The sequence below is a fragment of the Henckelia pumila genome, chromosome 4, assembly GCF_033568475.1.
Source record: "Henckelia pumila isolate YLH828 chromosome 4, ASM3356847v2, whole genome shotgun sequence".
NCBI classification, from domain to species: Eukaryota; Viridiplantae; Streptophyta; class Magnoliopsida; order Lamiales; family Gesneriaceae; genus Henckelia; species Henckelia pumila.
In genome coordinates, this window is record NC_133123.1 from 204,240,947 (window position 1) to 204,246,548 (window position 5,602).

General features: G+C 38.1%; 1 non-coding gene across 1 annotated transcript; it reads left to right on the forward strand.

Moving 5' to 3' along the window:
* Window positions 1-3,540: 3,540 nt before the first annotated feature.
* Window positions 3,541-3,646, forward strand: LOC140869937 (small nucleolar RNA R71). The gene has a single exon (XR_012146925.1). It is a non-coding gene; the product is annotated as a small nucleolar RNA R71 (small nucleolar RNA).
* The last annotated feature ends 1,956 nt before the right edge of the window (window positions 3,647-5,602 follow it).

Consider the following 5,602-nt stretch of genomic DNA (forward strand, 5'->3'; position numbering starts at 1 on the left):
GCTGAATGACATTGTTCTAAAATTTCATTTGCATCTTGCCCCGCCACACATCTCCAAATCACTTGATCAGCACAACGTTTGAAAACGTAGGGATCATCCCATAAGTAAAACTTAACGTCATGGAAAAACTTATTTTTCTGATGTCGGTTCAACTCTGGAGGCATAGCACCACAAGACAAAAAATTTAGCGAAATCAGCAAACCATGGAATAGAGGAACTTACCTAAAATATATATTCATCCAGAAATAATTCTTTGATGCTTTCCTCCTCCGTAACATTTTCTAGCTCCAATCGCAACAAGTGATAAGCAACCTGATTTTCGCTACCCTTCTTATCTTTGATTTCGAAATCAAATTCTTGTAGAATCAGAATCTACCTTATCAAGCGTGGCTTGGCATCCTTCTTGGCAAATAAATAGTGAATCGTTGCATGTTCAGTGTAAACAACTACTTTAGTTCCAATTAAATACGGACGAAATTTATCAAAAGCAAAAACTATTGCAAGCATCTTTTTTTCTGTAGTAGTGTAGTTTCGCTGTGCGGCATCCATGGTGCGACTGGCGTAATAGATGGCTCGAAACATCTTATCTCTCCTCTGGCCTAATACAGTGCCCACTGCATAGTCACTAGCATCACACATCAGCTCAAAGGGCTCCTTCCAATCCGGCACAATCATGATGGGTGCTGTGATCAACGCCCTCTTGATCTTTTCAAAAGCCTGCAAACCATCATCATCAAATATGAATGTAGAATCTTTTTCAAGCAAATTACATAGGGGTTTAGTAATTTTATAAAAATACTTGATGAATCGCCGATAAAACCCCGCATGGACTAAGAAACTTCTGATGCCCTTGATATTCTTTGGAGGTGGAAGTTTCTCAATGGCAACCACTTTGGCTCGATCCACCTCTAAACCATTTGATGATACTTTATGGCCAAGGACAATGCCCTCTTGAACCATAAAATGACATTTCTCCCAATTAAGAACTAAATTCTTTTCTTGGCACCTCTTCAAAACAAGAAAAATTATGCAAGCAATGATCAAAAGAGGAACCAAAACTGAAAAATCATCCATAAAAATTTCCATCACGTCTTCCACCATATCTGCAAAAGTCGCCATCATACACCGCTGAAAAGTTGCCGGTGCATTACACAGGTCAAACGGCATCCTCTTGAAAGAAAACGTGTCATAGGGACACGTAAAAGTAGTCTTATCTTGATCCACTGGTGCGATAGAAATTTGATTATAACCTGAATAACCATCTAAGAAACAGTAATAGCAATAACCAGCAAGTCTATCAAGAATTTGATCAATGAAAGGAAGTGGAAAATGATCCTTACGAGTAGCTTTGTTCAACTTCCTATAATCTATACAGACTCGCCAGCCAGTTACTGTACGGGTGGAGATTAACTCATTATTTTTGTTTTTAACCACAGTAATCCCACCTTTTTTAGGCACCACTTGAATAGGAGACACTCAACTACTGTCAGAAATAGCATAAATCACACCCGCATTCAATAGTTTTAAGACCTCTTTCTTAACTACTTCTTTCATAGCGGGATTCAACCGCCTCTGATGATCAACATAAGGGGTATAGGACTCTTCCATCAAAATTTTATGCATGCAAATTGTTGGACTAATACCCTTAATGTTCGAAATTGACCATCCTAAGGCAGTTTTGAAATTTCTCAGTACTCTCAACAACTTATCCTTTTCTACAGCAGACAGGTGAGCATAAATAATAACAGGACAAGTAGAATTTCACCAAGGAATGCATAACATAGATGTGCAGGCAATTCTTTAAGATCATGAGTTTCAGCAGATACCTCTGGTGCACTTTTTCCAATGCTTCAGATTCCTTAGTACTCACCATTTTTCCTTCGGAGCTCCCTCAAGGAATGCTTCTTGTTCATGTAGCTCCCAATCCTCTTCCTTATCAAATACCTCATCCGCTACCAAACATCTTTCTAACGGATCAGTGATTCCTGCACATGAAAAAGAATTATGAGAATCAATAATTTCAATGCTTTTACATGTACTTACCTCATTTGGGCCCCTCATGGTGTGATAGATACTGAAAATCACAGCTTCACCACCAACTCGAAGTGTGAGCTCTCCCTTGTGGATGTCAATTAGCGCACGTGCAGTGGCTAAAAAGGTTCTCCCAAAAATCAAGGGAGTTTCTTCATATTCATCCATGTCCAAAATCACGAAGTCTGCTGGGAATATGAATTTGTCGACCTACACCAAAACATCCTCCATAATACCCCGTGAGTATGTGATACTTCAATCTGCCAGCTGTAACGTGATGGTGGTCGCTTTGACTTCTCCAAGCTCCAAAGTCCTGAAAACAAAAAACGACATCAAATTTATACTTGGTCCTAAATCACATAAAGCTCAATTTACTTTAGAACCACCAATAAAACAAGGGATAGTAAAACTCCCTGGATCCTTAAGCTTTTGTGGTAACTTTTTCTGCAGGATGGCGCTGCACTCTTCTGTCAGATTCACCACTTCATTGTCTTGTTGTCTCATCTTCTTTGACATCACATATTTGACAAACTTGGCGTAATTTGGCATTTGTTCCAAGGCATCTGCAAATGGAATATTTATGTGTATCTTCTTGAAGTTGTCTAGGAACTTGGAAAATTGCTCATCAAGTGCTTTCTTCTTAAACCGCTGTGGGTATGGAAGCTGTGGCTTGTACATCGGTTTTGAAACTACTTCTTTGGCTCTTCAACAACGATTTCTTCGACCACTGATTCATCTCCTTCTTTTGCTCTGTTCTCCTCCTTAGCTTCTATCTTCTTACCACTTCTTAGCTCCACTGCTTTGCACTGCTCTTTTTGATTCACTTCTGTATTGCTGGGAAATTGTCCTCGGTTTTGATCCTTTAAAGCGTTTGCCAGCTGTCCAATCTGTGTTTCCATGGATTTCATCATAGCCCCCAAACTGCACATATGTGTCTCCATGCTGTCCATTCGAGTTTCAGTACTCGCCATCCTCTTGTTAGACTCAGTGACATATGTATCAACAGCATCCTCCAATGACGCCTTTCCTTTGCCCTTGTTTGTATTGAATCCCGGAGGGGGACTCAACACGTTTTTATTGTTGACATAGGAAAAATTCTCATGGTTACGTAAACTAGTATGATAAGTATTGGGCGGAGGGTTACCTTGATAATTTCCATAGCCTCTGGAATTTATATATTGAGCTTCCTCAGGTGGATGAGATTCTTCTATGGCAACTGACACACCTGCAGGTTCTGTTATATTCACCTTTTCCAGAGCAGCAACTTGTGTACTCAATGCAGATAGCTGTGCAGTGTTGGATGTGAGAGGATCAACACTGTACACTCCCTTCTTGACTCACATACGTTCCAATGACCATTGATAACTATTGATAGTCATTTATTCCAGCATCTCATAGGCCTGAATGGGGTCCTTGGCAAATATGGTACCCCCAGTAGCAGAGTCCACAGACATTCTTGTAGGCGTATTTAACCCATTGTAGAAAAGCTCTATTTCTTCCCAATCTGCAAAATTATGATTAGGACAACGCCTTAACAAATCTTTGTACCTTTCCCATGCCTCATATAGGTGTTCTGAATCATGCTGTTGAAAGGTACTGATCTCAATCTTCAGCTGTGTGGACTTGGCTGGTGGAAAATACATTGCTAAAAATTTCACAGCCATGTCCTCCCAGGTTGTTATGCTTCCTAGCGACAATGATTGCAACCATCTCTGTGCCTTGTCCCTGAGATAAAAAGGAAACAAGCATAAACGTATTATATCCTCAAAAACACCATTCATTTTTACCGTATCAGTAATCTCTAAGAAGGTGCGCAAGTGTAAGTGAGTATCAACTGTGGCGCTTCCATTGAATTGGTTCTGCTGAACCATGTTGATTAATGTCGGCTTCAACTCGAAATTGTTGGCATTTATTGTCCCTCGAGCGATTCCAGAATAGTGAGCCTGGATCGTCGGCCTGAAATGATCTCTGATTGGCACCAATGGCAATTCATTGACATTTTCTTCAGCCCTGTTCTGTTGTTCTTCTCTTCTTGCTCTTCTCAACGCACGTGTGGTTCGTTCGATCTCTGGATCAAAGATTAAAGAATTTGTACTTTGAGATCTTCGCATAAACTGTAGTCAAGACAACAGAAGTCAATTAGTAACTTAAAATAAAATAAAATAACACTCTAAATTAAAACTTAGACTAATTGGTAACAAGACTAAACAAAATCAAAAATTACTCCCCGGCAACGGCGCCAAAAACTTGTTGTGAAAAATACTCGCAAGCGTACAAGTGTCAAGTTTTAATATAGTGATAAAGAGAATGTCGATCCCACAAGGAGTAAAATGAAATATTCAATACTTGTAATAAAAATAGTATTAATTTTATTTAGAAAAATAAACTTTAAAGAGTTGCTGACAAATTAAATTAATAATAAAATTTGCAAAACGCGCTCACACACAATTCTTAAGGGATTATCAATCAAAGAGAAATATTTAGAGGTTTTGATTTCACCTGGTCTCGACAATATTCATTCCTAATTAATCTATCTTCATGAGTTTATTTCAATTAATAACCAAGAACACAGATTATACTATTTCCCTCTCCCGAGTATCAAATAGCGTGTATCAACCACCGATCAATTCTAATATCCCTATTGAGAATTTACGTGTAATGATATATGTAAAACAATGTTATGTCTAGGCTCTATTAAAGTTATAAGCTCTCCCGAGTTATATAAACAATTAATAGTGTGAATTTTATCGTCATATTCTAAATCCCCTCTCCCGAGTACCGGATTTTGAATAAATATGACAAATCAATTTATGGCCAGTAAATTGAAAAGAATATCAAAACTAGTATCACAATTAATTTAGAATAATTCAATTCATTAAAATTAATAATTCATAAACATGTCTTGACCAGGCTACATCAACCTCTAGACTTAAAAAGTTTAGTTCATACCCAAATTCATAACATAACAAATCATGTTCAATATCTCAAACATAATTCAACAATCAAAAGAAAACAAATAAGAAAAAATAACAAAGCCGTAGTCTTTCTTCCGTGTCCGGTCGAAAAGTCCTCGTATTCGTTCCAAGCAAGCTTCAAACCTCGATCCAAAATCTCACGAATTTTCTCTCCAGATTATTATGTGTATTGGCGGCTAGATAGATCCCCATTAGGTCTGAAAAACTGATAAGTGTATTTTATACACTTAATTTATTTATGATTTTAATTGTTAATTGTTAGTTTCGAGCAGATTTATGTGTGAGTTTTGTTGTTTTTGTGTTTGTAGGGAATTATGGATTTATTTGGAAAAGAGAAGAAAAAGAAGAAATTGAAGAAGAAAATAAGGGAATTAAAAGAATAAAAGAAAATAGAAAGAAAAAAAAAAAGAAAAGAACGAACAGACAAGAGAAGAGAGTTAAATGGGCTTCTTAATGGGCCAATGTTGTCAGCGCTTAAGTTAGAGCTAAACAAGGAGGAGAGGCGCTATCTCGCAAGACGCATGAAGGCGTGAGAATTGAATTTCAGAGAGCAATGCGCGCCCGCCTGGGAGTGTGAGGCGCCCGCGCGTCGCGAA